Raw genomic sequence first — 24,987 nt, forward strand, 5'->3', positions numbered from 1 at the left:
TGTAGCAGATATGGCTATTTTAGAGAAATGGAAAGGGGGAAGAGGGAGAGAGAGGCTGTGTTTAAAGTTTGTATTTTTTTAAAAAAAAGATCAGAGCTGTCTTGGCAGCAAGGAAACAAGTGTCTGAATCCTTTCGCACTAATTTTTCATCTACCCCAAAGTCAAAACAACACTACAACCTTCCATTTCTTCTTTTATAAGTGAGCTCATAATAAGTCACTCAGAGATGAGTGTAATCATACTGCAATGCACAGTTAGGATAACGTACAACTGAGACTCTCTAAAATATACGTATCTTGGGGAATCATGGTATGCCTTGGAGGAATGCATTAAATGTTATGGTTAATTAACTAATTTACTTAATCAAGTTTAACAGTGGTTTTAACTTTAATGGCACCATTACATTTTAATATGAAAATAACAGGCTGTATTCCTAGCATTCCCTCCAGTCCGCCGCCTCTTTACCATCCACTTTACAGTTTGATTCTGATTTGTGAAGCATTATACCTGTTTATAACATCAAGCATGTGTAATACAATATGTCTGGTGTACATTACACATACACACCTCACAAAAAGGTTGGCTGAAGTTGTATCTTCTGACAGGCACAACGTGCATTCTTCAGGAATTGCACAGATTTTACATGTCCTTCTAGGGTGACCAGATAGCAAGTGTAAAAAATCGGGATGGGGGTGGGAATTGGGGGGTGTAATAGGTGCCTATATAAAAGAGAGCCCCAAAATCAGGACTGTCACTATAAAATCAGGACATCTGGTCACCCTATGGCCTTCATGCATGTAAACATTTGAATGAAAATACAATGCAAGGACACTTAAGGTCCAATCCAGCAAAATTTTAAGCACATGCATAAATTTAAGCCATTGAAGTCAAGTGAGACATGAGGCATGTGTACCATTTAAGTCCAACTTAAGCCCTCTTGCACAAAGGATTTACTTTTTTGGAGAACTTTTACTTTCAAAGGTACAGGAGACTACTGTAGAGATTAAACTAGGAAAAGTTGTACAAGACAGTGGAGATAATGAATCATGAATTCTGTAAGGGTGAACCTACCATGCTGAATCAAAGTACAGCTGTCTCAAATTTGCTCTGTGTGCATTTTGCAACCAGTAATTTTTGTCATCAATTTTCATATTTTTTGTTTAAACATATTTGTCTTTTGGACAAGATAGGTCATATTTCATACATTTGATGAATTTTCTCCTTGGTCCAGTTTTACAGAATTTGCACTTAATTAATTGCACAACCTTTAATTCTACAGACTGTTTTTAATGTCCATGTAGTTTCAAATGCACATACATAAAACAATTTCCAGAAGTAATTGTTTTTGTGTCACTGCCATTGAAAGTGCACTTATTAAAATGTATAGAAAATGGCACACGTTTCCACAGTCGTTTGCACTAAATTGCATGTATGTTGTTTGCATGTCCTTGCAGTGCCTGTGTTGACATTGGAATAGGTACATGCATATACAATGACTGACTTCTGAGAGTGCATTGAGCATTGCCTGTGTACAGTTCTGGGCTCGCCAGAAACGCTCACTGTTTTGCACGTGCGCTTTTGCAAATGTGGGTCATTTTTCATGTGTGTACTAATTAGAAAGAAATCCAATTATATGTTGATGTATCATTTCAATTTGGCATTCACTAAAAATATTTCATTTTTAAAATGCAGGAGAAATCCTGTGCGTCCAAATGTTATATAAGCCTGGCTATGAAAAAAAAACTGCCTTTCATTATTACAAGAGCTAAGCACTGAAGGCTGAGGCACTTTTAAAAGCCTCCTTAGTTCTTAGCAGATTCACAAAGTACAACTTCTTCACCCATCCAGACAGCACACTGTCTGGAAATGTGCCCATCAAATCTGTCTGTCAAGCCACCAGGCTTTTCCATGCCTGGTAAAAGGCAGACAGGAAAGAGTAGACAAAGGTCAATCCTTGTCAGTTTCTTTGTAAATGTAATTGTGCTGCCAGTTTGCAAAGCACTGGCTTGTATCCTAGCAACTTTGCGTATATGCGGAAGAGTTAAATACATATTTTTGCTTGTGTTATTTTCACCAGGGTGGTTTTGTATTGTGGTGCTTTTTGCTTTGCGTAGTTTTGTTTTTTGTGTGTACATATAAAATGCAACCTGACATAAGCAGTCATGCTGGGCACTGAAAAAACATATTTTACTTGAGAGACTGTCTTCTAATAATGGTACAGTGGAACTATACTGATCGGGCCTGGTTCTGATTCCATTTAAACAGACATGAAACTGGAGTAACTCCATGGAATTAAAGAGATTTGCTTCATATTGATATTAGTGAACTGAGATCAGAATCTCTGTATATTTAGGGATGCTTTGGAGTAGTCTCTTATAATGGGAGATTGTCTAACAAGGATTTTTTTCTAGTATAGTTTTCACTGTTTCATAAGTTACTCCTGTTTTGGACAAAGACTAATAGAAAGGACAATTATTTTATTGGTGAGTTTGGTGTGGATTTGAGGTTTGGGAGAAGATTCATAGGGACAAATTCAGCCCTTGAGTAATGGAGTACAACTTCCCTGGTATTAGTGGAAGTTACACCTACTTACACCAAAGATAAATTAGGCACAGTCAAAGCATTCAAACTTCAGACAAAACTGTGGGGCCCAAATTCTCTGCTGGTGTACATTTGCATAGTTCCATTGACTCTTTGAATGAGTTGGCCTAGAACACACATTTGATGTTGAGAGATACATTTTTTGCAGGAGCAATTTGTGCCTATAAAATTGGTGCCAGCAATTCTGATTCCCCAAAATAAATTACAGGTGGACATGTGCCTTTAACTATCTGAGCAGCACCTGCAGTCAGATAGCTAGAGGTATAAGTACCCTGGTTTGTGCCCTCAACTCAACTGCAAGTGCAAATATGTGGGTGCAAATTTTGCAAGTCCAAACAATACTCACAAAAAGAGAAACCTATCTTTTGAAAATTTTTGCCTTGAGTACAATCAGAGATGCTACAATTGGAGATGGAGCCGTAATACTATAAAAAGAAAAGGAGGACTTGTGGCACCTTAGAGACTAACAAATTTATTTGAGCATAAGCTTTCGTGAGCTACAGCTCACTAATAAATTTGTTCGTCTCTAAGGTGCCACAAGTCCTCCTTTTCTTTTTGCGAATACAGACTAACACAGCTGCTACTCTGAAACCTGCCATAATACTATGTTAATCCAGTTTTAATTTAATGGACCAAATTCTCTGCTGATGTAATTCTTTTGATTTCAATAAAGTTACACCAGCAGAAAATTTGGTCCAATGATTTTTATAGTTGTACTGACTCTTGGGAATTTATCATTATAGACATATACTACCTTAACTGATTAAAAACTACAAAGAAGGATGTCTTGGTGTGACTTGCTCTCTCTCAGCATAGATAGTAATGACTCATGCTTTGCACATGGTGTTTTTCCCCCTCGTCTGTAGATCTCAAAGTGCTTTATAAATGTAGTGCCCAAGCTGTGCCTGTTAAAGCAATCGGACATTTTAGGGTTCCAGAAGAAGCCTCCTGGAACACTGTGGTACATAGGGGGGGTGTACTTGTGGTGATGCCTCCTTAGTAGGTCGCAGCATGCATTGCCTTCTGTGGCTGGCCAGTTCTGCCAGCCCTACGTGGTTGGGGCAAGGGTAAGCCATGTCCTGCTCTAACTCTTCCTCACCCCAGTTCCTGCATGGGGAGCCACAAGGGGGGGGCAGTTGCCAGGGAGCTTCTTTTGCTCTTCCCTCTCCAATTCCCTTTACACCTCTTGCAATGTGAGGAACAGTCTGCTTGTTAGCTAATAATTCTCCTTATAGGAAAACTAAGGCACTCAGAGGTTAAAGGGTAAGTTTTTAAAAGGTTTGGTCTCCCTTTCTATGAGCAGGTAATGCACCTGAAAAATGTGCATTTTTGCACCTGGAAAATGAATAATGGTCACACATCTGGGTACTGGCTCCTAAAGTACCAGATCTGGATGTGTAGTGAGAGGCTCAACTAGTTAGGTTGATGCCCACGGTTGAATCTCAGCCATTAAAATGCAAGTGCAATTTTTGCCTTTTGAAATATGGTCATAAGTGATTTGGCCACACAAGGAGTTTGTGGTAGTCAGGAGCAGAGGTCTCCTCACTCTCATCCATACCATAGCCACTGAATGCCACCACCTCTCTGCATACGAACCGGATAACTGGGCAATATTAGGTAGCTGACATTTTAGGCTGACAGGTTTTTCATTTCATACTGGCATCAGTGTGTGCCAACGTCAGCTAGGTCATTTGCTGCTGCTGCTGGTTTATTATTTGCTCATTTGAAACAGCTCCATATTGTCACATTAGAATCTTGGCTCATTTGTAACAGTTTCATTTTGCATCATACTGAGGTTTCTCCTACTTGTTCATTGCAGTTTCTAAATCACTGCTGGACACAAAGCTCTTCTCAAAGAGGTGGTTTCTTTGGGCATGGAAGGATAATTGCCGGAAATTACCTGTTCATGCCTCCTTTTTTTGGACAGGCCAGACATGCATACTACACTCCTCCTTCCTGCGCTCCAACAGGTATCAGCTGTACTAATTAAAACATTAGAACTGGTTTTAAATCTAAGTTCCAATCCTGCAGCCAGATTCTCAGCCCTTCTGTGGCACCCTTGTTCCTTTCCAGCAGCACAAAGAGACCATCAAGCCAATTTAACTGGCTAGCTGGAATTCCCTGATGGGAAGAAATCTTGTGTGGTGGCATGACCAGGGAAAGGGGACACACCTGTATCACCCTCCCCCCATGTTTCAGGGATCATTGGCTGAAGGTATTATTGGCCCCTTGATATTCTAGACAGCGGGCACAATTTAGAGTGGTCCTGCTGGCCTAATAAAATCCAGGATATTCAAGGGGTGAGACTGTCATTCCACCCATATATCACCCTGTGGGCCTCCAGCATTGAAGGAGTCAGATCAGTGCTAATGATTGCTCTTTAAATAAATAAATAAAATTTCAATATGAAATAACACAAATGGAAAAAATCCAGGTTTATGGGGCAAAGAAGCTGACTGAACTAACTAGAAACAAATAAGAAAGGTCTGACCAGGCTGTTATAATAAATCACAAACAACTTGTTCTTTGTTTTTTAATGTTCCTGGTTGCAATGGGGTCAGCTGCCTCTTGAGCACCCCTTCCTAGCCAGAGGTCACTCTGCAACACCCTGCCTCTGTTTCCCCCACTTCTGACACCCCCAAGAACTTCACACAGGATTTCCTGTGCGCTACCACCCCCATTGCCCCCACGCCCCTGATTGGGGCTGATTTGATAACAGAAACTGTTCAAAATAATCCTTAGGATCCCAAAATAGAGCCCGTTACCACAACACAAACATTCATACTTAGCTCTAACATCACAGCTGTCCCAGTCTGTTCTCACAGCCAGTCTTCCTGCCTGGAGCTTAGCCTTTTGACTCTGACCTCTGGGCCCAAACCCAGTGAGGGTTTCCTACAAGAGCCTCTTACTCATTGGGCTTTGACCTCTAAACTCCCCTGAGGTCAGGATTTTTCCTGCAGCAGCCTTTCTCACTTCCTCTTGCTCTTGATAGTGGACTCACCTGATCCAACTCAGGTGTGCCTCTTCAGGGTTGGCTAGAGTGATGCCCTTTAGCCTTTAAGAGGCAAGCTACCTGGTTACACTGAACTAATAGGGTCTTAGCGTAGTGAGAAAGGTGTGGAGGTTCCTTTTGATTTTTATTCACCTGTAACTTTTCTAATTAACATTGTAATTGCTCCTTAGAAGCAGACACAAAAGCTCTCAGTGCAAAGGAATAATGTTCTTACACTCATGTTATTTTCTGTTCCAGTGGTTCTTTGGACATTATTATTATTATTTATTATGTTATATTGTTTTATGTATTTCAGCTGGTGACAGGAGATTGTTTTGAATTGAGGTTGGGAGAAGTTTCCATGCTATGAGTTTCCATACTGAACTATGCAGCCACCTTGTCTGTTTGGTTAGAAATGGCATAAAATCAGGTTCTCTCAGGTATTTCCTTCTGTTCCCAGCCTGAACCAGAAATCTTGACATAATGCAAAGTGGTGGGGAAATAAAAAGGTAACTGAATATTTCTGACCATTGGAAAAGTTCAACGTGGGTGTTGTAACATACTAGTGAATGCATCCAATGAAGTGAGCTGTAGCTCACAAAAGCTTATGCTCAAATAAATTGGTTAGTCTCTAAGGTGCCACAAGTCCTCCTTTTCTTTATACTAGTGAAGGACTCTTATGGTGCAGATAACAAGGCTGTGAAAAGTGCAGTGGATGTATATGGGAGGCTACACTGTCTAGGTAGGAAGGACTGGCTCTGGCACCCCAGTCTCGGGCACTTGCCATTGGTAAGTCGCCTGTCAGTCCTTTTGTTTTTTCATTCTGCTCAATATGTAACACTTAGCTATCCCCCCGTGTCATAAATATAAAGGGAAGGGTAAACCCCTTTAAAATCCCTCCTGGCCAGAGGAAAAATCCTCTCACCTGTAAAGGGTTAAGAAGCTAAAGGTAACCTCGCTGGCACCTGACCAAAATGACCAATGAGGAGACAAGATACTTTCAAAAGCTGGGAGGAGGGAGAGAAACAAAGGGTCTGTTTCTGTCGGTACGCTGTTTTTGCCGGGGATAGACCAGGAATGGAGTCTTAGAACTTTTAGTAAATAATCTAGCTAGGTATGTGTTAGATTATGATTTCTTTAAATGGCTGAGAAAAGAACTGTGCTGAATAGAATGACTATTTCTGTCTGTGTGTCTTTTTTGTAACTTAAGGTTTTGCCTAGAGGGATTCTCTATGTTTTGAATCTAATTACCCTGTAAGGTAGCTACCATCCTGATTTTACAGAGGTGATTCCTTTACTTCTATTTACTTCTATTTCTATTAAAAGTCTTCTTGTAAGAAAACTGAATGCTTTTTCATTGTTCTCAGATCCAAGGGTTTTGGTCTGTGGTCATCTATGCAAATTGGTGAGGATTTTTACCAAACCTTTCCCAAGAAGTGGGGTGCAAGGGTTGAGAGGATTTTGGGGGGAAAGATGTGTCCAAACTACGTTTCCCAGTAAACCCAGTTAGAGTTTGGTGGTGGCAGTGGATATTCCAAGGACAAAGGATAAAATTAATTTGTACCTTGGGGAAGTTTTAACCTAAGCTGGTAAAAGTAAGCTTAGGAGGTTTTCATGCAGGTCCCCATATCTGTACCCTAGAGTTCAGAGTGGGGGAGGAACCTTGACACCCCGAAAGGCTAAGTCTGATCCAAGATCCACTAAAGTCAACGGGAGTCTTTCAATGGACTGTAGTTCAGGCCCTTAATGAATTAGTATTTGCGAAAGACTGTGAGACCCTTGCTGGCACTACTCTAATAATACATAATGTCAATAGTAATTATGGATGACAGTGATGGGCACCTCAAAAATACCTAAAGTAGATAGACCTTATATCTTACGGACGTAAGAGCTATGTGTTCTTGTTATTTTGTTACATAAACAATAGCTGCCATTCAGTCTTAAAATATCTTACTTTACTTTGCTGCTTCATACCTAAAGACAACAAGGACAGATCCTCAGCAGGTGTAAATTGGCATAAACCCATCTGGCACCATGGTCTACGCTATCCACAAGGTTCCTGCAAAATTAAACCATTTTTAGTTAGATAAGAGCAGGTGTGTGGGGAGGAATACAGAAAATTGCTTTAAAAACCCTTCTCTTTGAGCTGTTTTACTTTATTGCTTTTAAAGTAATCTTTTAGTCAAAACAATTGTATCCAAGCTAAAAATTCACATGCCATGTTACAGCTTCATGAAATGCAAACTGATTGAATTATAAACCTATAGAAAACTTATTTTATTATGGAAATGTAAACTGTCCCCTAAGCATAGTATGGGGAGATGATGCTATAACAACATGCCAGTAAGTAATAAACAACCCCCAATATTACATCGTGTGACTGCATACAGCTAGAAATGTATCTGTTTGGGTGTTGAATTATCCCCAAATTTGAATTATGGGTATAAAATTCAAATTATCCCTTTCTAGTAGTATAAAGCCTGACAGACATATTTTTTAATAAACCTCTTGTGCTGCTTTGCATTATGTCGCGTCCTCCAGAGTTAAAGCCACAGTTTTCCTACCATGATTCATCAGAAATCAAGGGGTGGGGGGGAAGTAGTTGAGATCTGATATACTGAGCACTCTTAAATTACATAGCAGCTTCAAGTATAGTGTCTGAGGAGACAGAAGCAGAGTGAATAAGTACGTCTCAGGCTGTCATGTCCATGAACTGGGAAACTCACTGGCTCATTTAATCATTTTCTGGTACTTCTGCTCATCCATCGATACAATAGGCAACCAGACCAGGTTTACAGAGATGAAAGCTAGAGTAATTCACAGCCAGCTGTAATTCTTTATAAAACATACAGTAAGTATTTTTGTTGACTCCTACATGACATTTCCAAGGTGGTTGGGAAACCAGGCCATTTGTTACATGGCATCCAGATCAATAGAAAGCACAGAAGAAAGCAAGTAAAGTTAAAATCCAGTGGAAAGAAGGGCAGAACAACTTCGAAGCTTGAACACCTATGGTTTAAATGGAGAGTTCACAAATCCATCCAATTTCTTCAGCAGCTGATACGGGGCCTAAAGATGATATTCAACAATATGCGGTGTGTCGTAAATCTACTCTGGGATCACTACATGCAGTTAGCATGCTTCTGTACCTGAGTGTAAAATAAGTGCATTTGCACAGTTATCCAGTTTGTGTGCAACTGCAGTAATTGCATATGCCCATTTATACTCATGTGTGTACTCATTCTTTGCATACTCTTGCATGAGTGAATCTCTGTTCAGTTACACTAATTTTACACTAATGAACCTCTATGGATGTCACTGAAAGTTACATATTTCTATCAGCATAAGTGAGATTAAAATCAGTCTCCTAATGTTTTGGTAAATATGTGTTTTCCTAGAGTTAATCTATAAAAGATGCAAATAAAAAAATCATACTAATCATGCTTCTTATACAATATGGATATCAAAGGGCCTAATCCAGAGCCCACAGGAAGGACTCCCTCCCCCTTGATTTCACTGGTCTTTGTTAGATAATTCTTATTATTTCCACTTTTATAGGGGAAGAAACTGAGGCAAGGAATGGTTCAATGACTCGCCAAAGGTCAGAGGAAGTTTGTACCTGAGCTGGGTCAGAGTCTTACACTTTAAACACAAGAGCATCCTTCCTTAATCTTTAGATTTTGTAAACAAGTTATACTATATAGAGAGGGGGCTTGTTCTTTGAAAATCTGGATCTGAATACGAATTTTGAACATCCCTTGTTTGGACTCAGAGTTTCCTTCATAACATTATAAAGATTGGGCCTCTTTCAGCTTATGTTTTGAATGCTCATTATTCAGGAGTGTTTGCTTCCAGGTTTTTTGTTGGTGTGTTTCCCCTCCCTTACAATATGGAAACAAATCCTCGTAGGGTTTCTAGTCTCTAGTCACACCTCAGTGTCTGAAAAATTAACACATCACCTGGACTTTACATGTAGAGATTTAACTTTTGATAAACAACAAAGTCAGCTACTGCTGCGCTAGCTATTTTTAACCCACCTTGTGAGTGTGCTTTTTTTATTGCTTTATACAGCATATCTGATTCTCTCTAAAGCACAAACTAAAAAATCTATCCGGCTGTCATTTGCTGCATAGTGCCATCTATCATCATGCAGCTTGGCAGCTCTAGTGCATGACAGAGAGAGAGAGAGAGGGGAGCTAAAACAGGAGGCATAGTCAAGGACTTTCACATGTAACAAAAAAAACTTGTCACAGTTATTTATGACTCTTGCTAGGGCACATAATAGGACACATAAAACCTCTGTTTCAGTTTCAAGCACCTTCACATCCCTGCTCCCTTGTCGAAGTTGGTCGCAGGCAGTTTTGCTTTACACATACAATTTCCTGAACAATGCCGAGCACTTGTGAAGTGACAGTGACAAATACTAGAGATGCTGGCTGCAGCTCTGCAGGCAGCTACAGGAGCAGCGGTGTCAATAATCCAGCCCGGCTCTCCAACGATACCAAAACACCAATGTGAAATTCTGCTTCTCTGGCCAACTGCCTTTAATGTCATTGTTTTGAAGTTGTAAGAAGCTTCCTACAGCCCTATGTGATCCCAAACCCTATAGGAAACAGAGTGACTCCTGTCTTAATTTGTCAGAGGAAACTGCCAGGAATCAGATTCGCTAATCTTCAGTGTAGTTTGGTTTTGTGATGGTTGAATATCCCTGTTCCAGAATGAATGGTTCAATTAGTTTGTTTTACCTCTTTGCTGGCCTAGAGTAAGGTCATTTTTGTCAGGTTCTATCATCTCAGCCTTGTGCTGTGGTATTCTTGACTTTGCTGATCATAAAGTAACCTTTGCTTCAGGTCCCAGCTGAGGAATTTCACAGACACTCTGTCTACTAGCTCTCTAGATGACAGGCTATGCAGAGCTGTGCTGCTAAGGGTACCTTGCTAATTAAACATCAAACTTGGGTCCAGTGCAATAAATGATCTTTTCTGAAGTCCGGAGTAAGAGCACAGATAGATATTAACCTTGAACTCCCCATTAAAGTCCTCTGATGCACTTTTTGTTTCCCTTATCTCTTTAGTGTTTCTGAGCTCCAGTGTTAAATAGCAGACTATACATATCTTTAATCAAATTAGTAATAGAGGGCCATGATATATTTGCTGCCATGAAGCAACGCAAGTTGAATATAAGGTCCACAAAAATGCCAGGAATAGGAACTAAGCAGAAACAGCTGAAAACTAAACATACTAACTTTGAACTTAACTAAAACTAACCAGAATTTCTCTGCTCCTAAGACAACAGCAAACTAGCTCCAGTATGAAAACCCTCATTCCATCTCTATACTTCTGGCTAATACCTTTTAGTATTACCAATGCAAGACCATGTATATCCAACCAGAATGCATGTGAACTCTTCCTTAACCTACCATAACAAAAAACATGCAGGCCTGGTAGGAAAACAGCTAGAACTAATTCAAGTACAATATTTCTAGCAAGGAATTTGAGGTTTTTCACTGTTTTGAAAGAGCAGTTTTAAAAAAAAAAAAAAAAGAACACCAGGCCATGACCTCAAGATCTTTTCTTGTACCTGCCAATTGATTTCTCTGGTATGTTTCTTCCTTGTTTCAGGTATGTTGGAATGAGTGTGCAGGCTACATGCTGAGTGGTGCATTTCAACTTGATTCTGCCGCAATTATAACCATCTTGTCATGACCGTTCCAACAGGTTAGAAGAGTGGAAAGAAGTGTTTAGAGGGTGTTCTGACTTGGTCCTGATATGTTAGTGGTAGTCATTTTTCAACCTACTTAGCTCTTCCTCTTATCGGTGATATGAGAGAGGTTTTTTACATATGGTAAAATCTGTCTCTGCCTGTTTCTCAGCAGTCCACGTTCCAGACCTCTCTGCAATTCGATAAGAGACTTCCTAGCAAACAGGACTTACTGCCGGCTAGTTGCATAAAAACATGTTTGCCAATACATTTTGTTTACCAACTCATAAATGTTAGGCATAGCATACACACCATTAATGGATATTCTATGCACTGTGTGTGTGTGTGTGTGTGTGTTGGGAAGCTATGTTAACCTTTTCCCACAATTCTGTTCAGCCATGTCAAGTATCCCTCAGCACATTGCATAGTTGAAGTTGACTTTGGCATTAGAAAATGGGAAGAATGCAAAAGTCAAGATACATGAATGGTATGTCCTAGCTCAGGTTTGGATGTACTACTATGCCTAAATGGTTTGAAATGTAGCATCCAAAACAGAGATAAGAAAAGTACAGAACAAAACAAGAAGTTAAGGAACTGTTATGAACTGGTAGCTGGATGTTAGTGATGTGCAAAGAGTTCTGTAACTTGTAGAATTATGCTACAAATGCTCCTAGCTGCAATGCATACCTTGGAAGTACACCACCTGTGCAAGGTGAACGTGCTGTGAGAATATCCTTCCCAGCAGGAAGGTATGTGTATGTCTCCTTTTCATATTGTGCTGCTTTGTCTTCAGAGAATAAATTTGGCTAATTTCAGGTCTTTGGTCTATTGAACATTTAAGAACAAACTGTAAATGTAGTCACTACAAATATAAACTGAAGCAGCTGTTTGTTCTTCACTTCAGCTGCACTAGAAATCACATGCTGTTTTCTGTTTGCTTCCTTCTTCCCAGTCTTTCCAGGTTAAATACATACAGACACACACACTTCTATAACTTTCATTTTATTTCCTCTCTTTATGTTTTGGATTCTTTTTTCCCACCTTAGTGAAAATAGTAGAGGGATCAAATTTTAAGAAGAAATAATACCTGTTTCCACCAACACTAATAACTGAGGATGTTTTCTTTACATAGCAAGTATCTAGTTGGATAGTAACTGGTTCTTGTAGAAGGTACTTGGACAGGCCATTTATGTGGATGTCCATAACTATCCTTAAAACAACAACAAAGGTGAATCTTCTTACTTTAACTGATGTTTTGGCATGTTCTTTACCTGCTGCATCTCAGCCAGGGCTTTTGTTGACTTTATTAAGCAAAGCGGCTACAGTGAATTGCAGTGTTGTTGTAGCCATGTTGGTCCCAGGATATTAGAGAGACAAGGTGGGTGAGGTAATTTGATGTGGACACAGTGGCAAAATGAGGCCAGACACGTGCATGGAATTAAGTGGTGGGTCACAATCTTTGTTAAACTTCAGCACAGGAGACTGGCACTACCCACCCATCACCCATATTCTCCTATACCAAGCATTTAATTGGTTCTGGTGTGGGGATTACAGGGCACATTACCATATAAACCTAACTCAGCTCTTTCTGAGTCCTAGCACCTCTGAGTCCAAACCCCCTGTGTGGGGCACAGAGGGTTCATAAAAGTGGGGACCTTGGCCTATGAGGTCTGATCTTGGCCTGTGAAGGCCACAAGGTCTCACCTTCTCCCAAGGCCCATCACCAAAATCCAATGTCTGTTACTTCTCCTTAAGCACTGGGATCTTACAGACCCCCTTTTTTATGCTGCCCTGTTGGAACAGCGCTTTACTCCCATAACAGTGCATTATGCTGACCCTCCTAAATTGCTGTTTATACCTGCATTGGGAGTGAAAACATTTCCCATCAATAAATGCAAAGCACACATTGGCGCTTTTTTTTTTTTAATGAGGTTTTGGCACTGGCAACCTGCTGTCTGTGAATGCTTGCTGGGCAGGCCGATAAGGAGTCATGCACTCGAGCCAAGTTCCTGGTCTATTTTACCTCAGGGTAAATCAGGTTGCTGTGCTGCCCTCTGTCTAAATTCTCTGTCAACCTTATGACCTAGGGCCTGACTCCTGCCGCCTCGCCCTAAGGCAGCAGGAGGACTGAGCATTCTGCCCTGATCCCTCAGAGTGGCTCCTGGAGTTGGCACCTGCAGGCCATATCCCTGGCTGAAGCCCCCAAGCCATTCCCTGCTGCCCACCAGAAGCCTGAAGTGGGGAGAGGCATAGCAGGATGCAAGGAGCAGTGCATTCCTGAGGCTTCTGCAGCATGCCCCTGGCCTCTCCCCTGCATGCAAGAGAAGCAGTGGGGGCCAAGGCAACAGACCTGGCTCCAACAGTGCCACTGGGATACATGCCCCCCACCCTAGCTGCTGTAGTGACACTATATACCCTCCTCCCCCATCCCCAGCAAGTAGTGGGGGGAAGGGGTGCAGCAACAAATCCCGCTCCACCAGGGCCACCACTGGTCCCGTCAAGTTTCCCCACCAGTTGAGGCAGGTGGGTCGCATATCTTTTATTGAACCTGAAAAAGAGCTCTGTGTAAGCTTGATCGCTTGTCTCTTTCACCAACAGAAGTTGGTCCACTCGCCTCATCCCCTTGTCTAGCAAAAGTGAACATTATTATGAATCATGTAATAGTTCAACACACTGTGCAAATGTGTTCCCTGATACAAAGTCTGGGACTATGGTGTTCAAGCACGGTTGTTTTTTCCTATAGCTGCTCACTTAAAGTGATGTCAAAAATCATAAGGGAGATTGAACATAGCTGACTTATGTAGTTCTAACAATATGTTTGCAAAGTGTTTTTCCTTTCCAAGTCATTAATAGAGAGTGCATTAGTTCTTTCACCACAGCCTTGGATATGGTAGTTGAAATGTCTGACTTACGTATTGCCCAGTGGTACCGTTATGACTGTATGAATTACTCTTACACGGTTGACCCATGTGCAATGAATGATGAGAACCTGTTGTCCTCTTGTTAATTTCTGTCGTCCTCGTACTTTTCCTACATACTTATAGCATCTTCTAACTGTGCAGCATTCTGTGGAGTGGAAAAACATTTCTGATAGGAGTATGAAGCCTTCTATTTAGGACTGACATGAATTTCTGGAAAAATCTGCAAGGAACCACTACCAGTGGTAACTATATAATCCATGCAGTGGAAGTTTTATACGGTTTACGCTTTAATGCTCTACATTTTACTTTGGGTTTGCTGCTCAGGTAGATACAAGTTTACATTTTCATATATGATTTCAAGTGTTTTGGGAAGCTGTGGAATTGTAAATCCTTGGAGATAGGGGCTGTTTCTTCTTTAAATTTAGAAAGAATGTGGCATATTTTGGACGCTACCACAATGTAAATAATTAATAATGATATGAATGCCTGGCTATGTGACTGCAAAATTCAGAGGTCATTGCAATTTAATTAGCTTCATTTTTTGCTTCTTTTTTGGTCCTTTCTTACTCCAAATTGTATTTATTTTGAATACAAAGATATTCACTCTCCCTCCTCATGCTATATTTTTACAGGGCTATAGAAATAAAGTCGGTTGCCATAGTCTGGGTGTGTTGACCCTGAGCCTTGATGAGGCAAAATAATTACCCAGAAAGTGGGTGAATGTACAAATTTTTGATTGGTGTGTGTTTTTAAAATTGGAGTATGACTAAGAATAACTGTAGGACAGATGTTGGTATTCCTTACTCCTTTGTTTACATTTTTCAGCTCTCTCCTTCTCATATAAAATGAAGGTTTCAACTTGTTCCTCTGTAGTATCCATTGGATTTGTTTAATAATCAAACATATCTGATTTGCTTGGCTGACGCTTTGGAAATATAAACTCCAATTAAAAGAGTAAAGGTATGTGCTAAATTCAATGGCCTTTGCACATGAAAATTAGCCACATTTTGTAATCTTTCCCCCTTAAAAATAAAATCTGGCCCAGAATGTCCTTATCTTGGGCCAGATTTTTTTAAAACATTGGCATTGCAAACATATGCCTAATTGGAAAGGGGAGGCTGTAGACACAGATGAGCATAAATGATGGGGTCTAAATTAGCTGTTACCAATTCAAGGAAGATCTTGGAGTCATTGTGAATAGTTCTCTGAAAACATCCACTTAATGTGCAGCGGCAGTCAAAAAAGCGAACAGAATGCTGGGACTAATTAAGAAAGGGATAGATAATAGGATAGAAAAATATCATGTTGCCTCTATATAAATCCATGGTATGCCCACATCTGGAATACTGTGTGCAGATGTGGTCGCCCCATCTCAAAACAGGTATATTAGAATTGGAAAAGGCTCAGAAAAGGGCAACAAAAATGATTAGGGTTATGGAACGGCTTCAGTATGAGGAGGGATTAATAAAACTGGGACTTTTCAGCTTGGAAAAGAGATGGCTAAGGGGAGATATGATTGAGGTCTATAAAATCATGACTGGTGTAGAGAAAGTAGATAAGGAAGTGTTGGTTACTACTTCTCAGAACACAAGAACTAGGGATCACCAAATGAAATTAATAGACAGCAGGTTTAAAACAAATAAAAGGAAGTATTTCTTCACACAATGCACAGTCAATCTGTGCCAGAGGATGTTGTGAAGGTGAAGACCATAACAGGGTTCAAAAAAAGAACTAGATAAATTCATGGAGGATAGGTCCATCAATGGCTCTTAGCCAGAATGGGCAGGAATGGTGTGCCTAGCTGCCAGAAGCTGGGAATGAGCGACAGAGGATGGATCACTTGATTACCTGTTCTGTTCATTCCCTCTGGGGCACGTGGCACTGGCCACTGTCGGAAGACAGCATACTGGGCTAGATTCATATTGGTCTGACTCAGTAGGGCCATTCTTATGTTCTTACGTTGTGCACACAATTATCTGATTTGCCCACACAAACCTGGGAAATTGTGCACAAAAACTAGGGATGCAGTTACATGCACATTTTGTGTGTGCATTTGCATGCCTAACATTTTTTTAAAATCTCTGCTCATAACACGTTTTCCCCTACATTGTAGATTAACATATAGTGAAAGATCAACAAGCAGAAATAAGACATGCCTTTTATCCTAATAGAAAAAGGAAATTCCACCCCCATATTCCCTGTCTCATAGTCATTTACACAAACCATGTTGTCCGTCACATAAGTGCATTGAGACACATTTCCAACGTGGAAAAAGTGGACTATTGTTCAAGGGCGCCTATCCAAGTTTTAGATATGGCTTTAGAGATGTTTCTGCACTAAAAAATGTACCAAATTTACACATTCTTTTTTAGGTTTTAGAGTAGCAGCCGTGTTAGTCTGTATTTTCAAAAAGAAAAGGAGTACTTGTGGCACCTTAGAGACTAACAAATTTATTGAAAGCTTATGCTCAAATAAATTTGTCATTCTTTATTAGGCAGCCAATGAAACACTGTTCCAAGGTAAAAGGGTTTAAAGGATTTTTTTTTAAATCAAGCTCTTAATTGAGTTCAGAATTTTAAATTATTAAATATTTAGCCCTATTTGGGATTTTATTTCCTCTGATGGCACACAGCATTGTTCTTCACTTGAGATTCTGACACCAATTTAGCAAGATGTGGCAAACATACAGCTACCAAGGAAATAGTTTCCTTAGCAACAAGGAACCTATTGACAACTCTCAACACAGAACCCACTTTAGCCCCAATCTGTGGTGTTTCTATTTTTCTGTTTTCTACTGTTCTTTGCAGCAAATGTGACTTTAGAGGATCAAATTCTGCTCTCCATATACACACAGGCAACATCGGATCCAATGGCAATTGCACATGTGTGTAAAAGAAGAAGTTGGTGAGCTGTGGTTTGTGCCATTAAAACCTGCATATTTATCCCCGCATATTAATACTTACTTCAGATGGCATGCAGGTTTTATTTCCCATTCTAAGTAAGACTGTAGTAAAATCCAGGGGTAAGCTAAGTATCCAGTTTTCACTAATGCCCATTGTAAAGTAGGGGAAATAGGAACATGACTTTTGCTAACTATAGCCAGAAGACATTCTGGACAATGAATATTTACATGTAGTCAATGCAAGAAACCTGCGTAAATACAACATTAAGTGTAAGACTGAAAACCAAAAACATTCAGGAAATTCAAGATAAAAGAGAGAGAAACGGTTAACCAATATAAGACTTGAGAACTGGCCCCTGACCGCACTTATAATGTCAAAAATAGAATAATGTATTTTCCTCTTTTGATACTAATCAAAGAAAGGAACTGATCCTGCTTTCATGGAAGTGTGGTTACTAATTTTGATGGGAGAAGATCCAGTACACCTAGAGGGTTACCTATTCATTACAAGGCTCCTGCATTACTCCAAACCACTTCCTTATTGAGTCTATCAGTGTATTTAGACACGTGTCTCCCATTTAGATCCCAATCCTACAGGTGATTCCATAGAGGAAAAAAGATCGGCCAGTGGTTCAGGCAACAGGCGAGGAGTTGGTTGGGAGATCTGGGTTAAAGTTCCTGCTCTGTTTAGCCTTTGGAAAATCACTGAGGCTTAAGATTTTCAGAAGAGTGATTAAAGATTTGGAGCATTTCAGTCTTTGGATGCCCAACTTGAGATGCATTAAAGGGACCTGAGTTTCAAAAAGTGCTGGGCATCTACCCTCAGAAAAACAAGCCTCTCCAAATTGCCTCAAGGGGAGGACCCCAAAATTGAGGCACTCGATCTGTCATGGAACATTTCTGAAAATCTTGGCCCCAGTCTCTGTGCCTCAATTTCCCTCTGTAAAATAGTCCCTTACAGAGGGGTTGTGCTGATAAATACATAGAAGGTACGCAGATACTATAGTAATGCATAGATTCATAGATTCCAATGCCAGAAGGAACCATTGTCTGTCATCTAGTCTGATCTCTGGTATAAGACAGTCCAGAGAACATCCCCAAAATAATTCTTGTGTATTTTTTTTAGAACACCATCCAACCTTGATTTTAAAATTGTCAGAGAGAATCCACCACTCTCCTTAGTAAATTGTTCCAATTGTTAATTACCCTCAATGGCAAAAATTTACACTTCATTTTCAGACTGAATTTGTCTCGCTTTAACTTCCAGTCATTGGATCCTGTTATAACATTCTGTGCTAGACTGAGAGCCAATTATTAAATATTTGTTTCCCATGTGGATATTTATAAACTGTAATCAAGTTACCCCAAACCTTCTCTTTGTTAAATTGAAAGATCTCCATCTTTTTAGCTTATCACTATAAGGCAGGTTTTCTAATCCTTTAATCATTCTTGTGGCTTTTCCCTGAACCTTGTCTAATTTATTAACATCCTTCTTGAATTGTGGGCAACAAAATGGACACAGCATTCCAGCAGTGGCCCAGTGATAAATACAGAGGTAAAATTGCCTCTGTACTACTCGAGATTCCCCTGTTTATGCATAGCCAGGATCACATTAGATCTTTTGAGCAGAGCTTCACTCTGGGAGCTCATGTTCAGCTGATTATCCACCATGACTCCCATATGTTTCTCAGAGACACTACTTGCCAGGATGAAGTCCCCCATTCTGTAAGTATGGCCCACACTATTTGTTCCTAGATGTCTACATTTATGTATAGCCATATTAAAATGCATATTGTTTACTTGCGCCCAATCTACCAAGTGATTCAAATTGCTCTGAATCAGTTACCTATCCTCTTTATTATTTACCACCACCACCCCCATTTTTGTGTCATCTGCAGACTTCATCAGAGATTATTTTATGGTTTCTTCCAGGTCATTGCTCAAAATGTCAAATAGCACAGGGCCAAAAACCAGTCCCTGCAGAACTCCACTAGAAACACACCTTCTTGCTGACAATTCTCCATTTGCAATTACATTTTGAGACCTATCAATTAGCCAGCTTTTAATCCATTTAATGTGTGCCATGTTAATTTTATATTGTTCAAGTTTTTAAATCAAAATGTCGGGCAATATCAAGTCAATGCCTTACAGTAGTTTATTATGTGAGCACTATGACCTTTAACAAACCAACTTGTAATCTCATCAAAAAAGGGTATCAAGTTAATTTTGGGGACCATAGTAATGGAGTACCTAAGATACTCGTTGACTTTGGCGGGCCTCAGGGTAGACACAGAGGCTGGCTGCATGGAGCAGTTTGCAGCACCAGATCCTCAAATTGTAATCTCCTTGGGTTAAGGAAAGTCTTTTTGCACCTTGTGTAGCACCAAGCATGTCACTGGCACACAGCAAATAACAAACTATTGTTGTTATTGATTTAATTAATACTGAAGTGATAATCCTTCCTTCAAAAATGAAACTGGGAATGAATTAGTTAAATTTTATGCCATGCTTTGGAATTACAAAGCACTATATAAATGTTAAGTATTAACATTATTATTATATCCAGCCAGCTGCTATTTGGAACTCAGTGTTTTGTTTCTGTCAGCGTTAAGGACTTGGGGCCAAATTTTCAATAAGGTCTCCAAAGCCTACAAAGTGTGCAATCATAACCATGTGCTCATACAAGAACATGTGTCATATTCATTTTCACCCTAACTGTTGCACAATCTTAACACTGTATACAATTAAAGGAGAAGGAGGCAGAGAATGATCAAGATACATCATTTGGGCTGAGAGACAAAGAGCCTGATTCAAACCCCTTTTAAGTCAATAAGAGTCTTTCAGTTGACTTTGGTGGGATTATGAGTCTGGCTCTCAGAGAGACCTATTTCTCCTGAGTGCAAATGAATACAGAAATTGTGACCTAGTATATTTTGGGGGAGCATCTTGTAACCCCATATTCCTTATCTGTATATAATTGTGATATTGAGTATAAAGCATGCCATGTGTGGTATCCGGGAAAAGGTTATGATCGTCTGAAAGTTACTGTTCTATTTAAACATGTATATCTTTTGCGCATATGAAGTTATGCGATTGTGTTGCATGGTTGTCACTAAAACATGCTGTAAGTTGGGGAATCAGCCAGATATTAGTTCCCCACAGACAGCAGCAAGGAAAGTAACCAATGCCAGGGTGGGGTGTCAAACAACCATCAACAGCCATTGTCCAGCAAGGGAGCTACAATTCAATGACTCACCAGCATAAGACCACACCAGGGGAATTGCTCAACCTTGCCTGGGGACTCAACAATGCCTACCAGATATGCCGGGACTTGTGTTCTCCGAGCACATGGGACTGAGGGTATAAAACAGAACACGGATGCCCCATGGTTGGCCTTTCTTCTGCCCCCACCTATGCTGCAAGCAACAAGGACAGTAAGAAGATTTAAGACTCCAGCAGAGAAGATTGGGCCAGGTTTCAAGGGTGAAATCTGTGTACTATGAACTGCAATATCCAGTGGGGTGAGAAAAACTACTTAATCTAGATGTTGCCCAGTCTAATAGGGTTGAGAGTTTAGACTGCATGCTTACATTTTCTTTTCTTTTCTTTTCTTTTCTTTTGGTAACTAACTTATAATCACTTTTGTAGTCAATAATTTTGTTTAACTGTTTATCTTTACCAGTGAGTTTGTCTGAAGTGTTTGGTAAGGATGCTTGCTCAGGTTGCAAAGGCTGGTGTATATCCACTTTCCATTGATGGAAGTGGTGAACCAGTTAATACATTTGCACTGCCCATCTTGAGCAGCGCAAGATAGTATATTCCTGCGGTACAAGTCTGGGAGCTGGGGATATTTGGCTGGTGCCTTTCTCTCTGATTCAAGAGTGGGTCTGAGAGTATTCATGCAATCTAGCTGAGTGTGGGGCTCCACATGTGGTTGTGCTGAGTGATAACAGGGCCTGGAGGGGTTTGCTGCTTGTCACTAGCAAAGCATTGTGAGAGACAGCCCAGGCTGGAGAGTTGAGGAGGCATAGCAGTTCCCTCAACTCTCACCCTGGGAATCCAGTCACAGAAATAACTTCAGAAATCCCTCCAGAAGCAAGTATGTGAGGAGAAAATGAGCTAAATGTAGTGCACTACTACTGTCTTGATTTTTTTCAGCTGAAACTATTTGCCAAATTTGCCCCATATTCATGAATAGTTTCCATTGACCCAAAACTATATATTTTTGGCTAATAAACGATTCATCTGAAAAATTTCGCCCATCTCTAGTAGATTGTGCTGCTGAATAGAACTTATGTCAATTATTTTTCCCAGACCTGAATGACCCAATTCACTTCTTTTGTTTGCACCCTTTTCTTGTAGAAAAAGATCACAAATATTCAAATTCTTGAACCTGTGGCAGCTCTTTAAGAACTCTACTTTCTTGCTGCTAAACTGATTTAATTAAATTGCTGTATCAACAATTCCACATTGAACAATTCTTTTATTCTGAATGGTTGTGATTTGATTATCTCTTCCATGAACCCTTGCAATTGTGTGGATATGCTTTTGTATAATTAGATGAAGTGTGTTCTGAACACCAACAATATTTCCTAGCCATTGGTTTTAGAAAACCTTGCCAGAGAACATGCTAGTAATAAACTGAAGGGTTTTTTTATTTTTATGCAAATAGAAGTATTATAATCACCATATACTTTAGCATTACTTGCTCTCCAATCTGAGGAAATGCTAATTTAAAACATAACTTCATACAAATTATTCAGTGGAGCATAATAAAAAAGCATGAAACTTCCTTCCATAAAATTTTTACAGGCATTTGGGCAAGGACAGTAATAGTCTAGTAGAATTTTTGTTAAAAACTGCTAGCTAAGATGCTCTTGTAAGAAGTCTAATGCAGTGTGTAAGCATGCACCCGTGTAAACATACACAGTATGGGGCCAAACAATTGGATTATGCAGGCATAACGGAGAGCATAATTTGGTCCATAATCTTTAACTGATTTCTCTGAAACTGTACTCTGAAGTATTTCCTCAAAAGTGCAAGGTGTGCAGTTGATTGCCGTCTGACAGTTGAAGGTAATAGTGATTGCAATGGGCAGACTGGCGCCATCTTGACTTATCTATAGAACATGTACAGGAGATAGAGCTGAGCAAATCATTGATTTTTTTTTTTTTTTTGGTACAGTGGCCAAACTGGAAAAAAATTCATTTCATGTTAAGCAAAACATTTTGTTCACCTCAAAATATCTTTTTAAATTTGGTTTGGGGGTGTTTTTATTCTTTTATTAATTAAAAAATATCTAGCTAAATTTCAGAATTTCAAAATGAAAAGCTGAAATTTTCCAGGAGAGGTATCATAACATTCTCCAAGCTATCCTGTAAGCTTGCTTCAATCCTTTGGCTCATCCATTTTTAGGGATGAGATGGAAGTCCAGTTTCTAGTCCCATGTAATCCTTGGCCTCCCCCCAGAGACTGCTAGCCCAGATACAGGGTATGATGAATCTGAGCACTCAGGTGGTGATCTTGCTGATGAGGCTGTCTCAAAATGGCTTTGCAAGCTGTGTGTCTGATAAGAAGACCATTACTCATGGATTGCCCAGTGTATCATGTCTTCTTTATCTCTCTCCCTTTTAGACTGTAAGCCCTAAGGAGTGGGGTCTCTCTTTATTTTTGTGTGTGGTACAGTTCTGGGCACAGTGTCAATGCTAGACATACTAAATAACAATGTGGACACTTCTCATGAACCAACAACTTACTTTGTTGGCAATTCATTTCCAGAGGCAAATAAAAGCCTGTTTGAAAATGTATCCCTCTGTGTATATTAAATAGTGATGATTTTCTGTTGACCTCTCCTGGATTTGAGCAAGTGACCTGGAAGAGATTTAACCTCTATATCTTAATGCCAGCTCCCTGAGCCATCCAGTCCCTCACACTCAACGTAGATGTAATTTTTGTTTTTGTATGCGGGAACAGACATTTCTTGCTTTCATCTCTGGTGCATAATGGTGCCAAAAAGTAACATTAGGGATATGCTATTGCTTCTGTTTTTCTGACACTTATTAAAAACTCCATATGAATACACCACCGCCTGTTGAGGTCACTCATGCTGAAACTCCGTGTTACATAGATATTGAATGCTGTGGATTTACCATTGCTGAACTTATGTAACCAGCCCCCTATGCCTCTTTGGCTATAGATTATCCAGAATTATGCCAGAGGAGGCAGGATCCTGAGAGTGGAGATTCCCCAGGGCAAGAAATAGTGGCTGCAAACTCCAGTCTGCCAGCAGCAAGTGCAGCCCAAGAAAGGCCAGGTGTGGGAAGTGTATTGTCATGACATCTAATCAGCTTCAGAGCTTTTGTGAAGCCCTGCTGAAAACTAGAGCTATCTTAATTCCCCTCCTCCTGGGGTTCACAGGAAGTAGTTGGTCTCCACCCAACCATCAATGAATCTGGCCCATGTAGCTTGGGCTGTATTTTGTGTGTTTAAAAAAAATAAGTGTGAGGCTGTGAGAGCTGTGAGTTTATCAAAAAGAATTTAGTGAGTCCAGAGAGTTCAGAAATAGACTGAGCCAATTCTGTACTGTTGCTGCTCAGTGGCCTGTACGTCATCTTGAGAGTCTTCATGTTTTTACAGATGGCTGCATTGAGTTAGAGGCTCATAGGAAAAGGAGCTGGAAAGGTTGTCTGCAAGATGTCAAACACCACATTTCTTTTTGAATTTTCATGACCCTGGATTTATATTTGCTGTAATAAATATAAGGCATATACCAGCAAATCTCTGTAAATATACAAATTATTCCATATCTAAAAATGAAAAAAAAATCTGACAGAATAAGAATTTCATGGGTTTGTTTTTGTTTATTGTTATGTAGAGTTTTGTTATACTCACTAAGATTATTTATAGTTCATTCAGACCTGAAACTTTCAAATTCCACCAGTTCTGGGTGAAGGGAACAGGGGGTTGGTTTGTTTGTTTGAACAGGAACACAATGATGTTCTAGCAAATTCATATGGGAAAGGTGGAATTTAAAGGCCCTGCATATGAAATACACACAAACAGTAGATAATAGAGATGAACAGTACAGAGGTCAACTAAATATGTATAGGTAATCATGCTGTTCAATTACATTACATAGTACCTAGAGAAACTGCCATTGGCAATAACAAGGAATTGGATCACGCATTCCCCTATCAACACTGGGCATCACTGGCAATCATAAAGAGGCTGAAACATGGGAACATGACTAAGTTAACAGAACAAAGATACCAAGAAACAACACAAATATCCATGATCAGGCTGTGGAAAATGAATATGTAGGAGGACTCAATGACACAGTGGGGCCTGGCAGGTAGTGAGTGTGGAGGAGACTGGGACTTTCTGAGCAAGGAGCTGTGGGGTGAGTGGGACCAAAAGTCTGGGGAGTCCAACCTTAATTCACCACCCCTTGTGTGTATGCATAGTCATTTATTCCATGATCACATATTATTTTTTCCTTAGGACCCTGGCCACATTCAGTACATAGGATTGACCTGCTTTGGGGATGAATCAGGGCTGGGTACTGATGGATCCGACAGACAATTGTCTCCCTGCTTCATTTGTTGCAGAAGTTGAAAGGTGTGTAGTAAATGAGGCAGGGGTTGCAAAAGACAGGAGGTTTAATCAGAATGCCACTCTGGAGGACTGAATTCTATACCTGCCTCAGCCACAGAGTTTTTATATGTGGTGCCAGAGAAGTCACTAAAACCAAACTTTTCACAGATGGTCACTATTGTATGTTCCTCACATTATGGGCGTCCAACATGAGACCCTGGGCTAATCAGTCACAGCTGTAACTGAAGTCAATGGGAACTCAGCTCTGAAAATATAAA

This window comes from Lepidochelys olivacea (genome assembly GCF_965140295.1).
Source record: "Lepidochelys olivacea isolate rLepOli2 genome assembly, chromosome: 13".
Taxonomy (NCBI): Eukaryota; Metazoa; Chordata; order Testudines; family Cheloniidae; genus Lepidochelys; species Lepidochelys olivacea.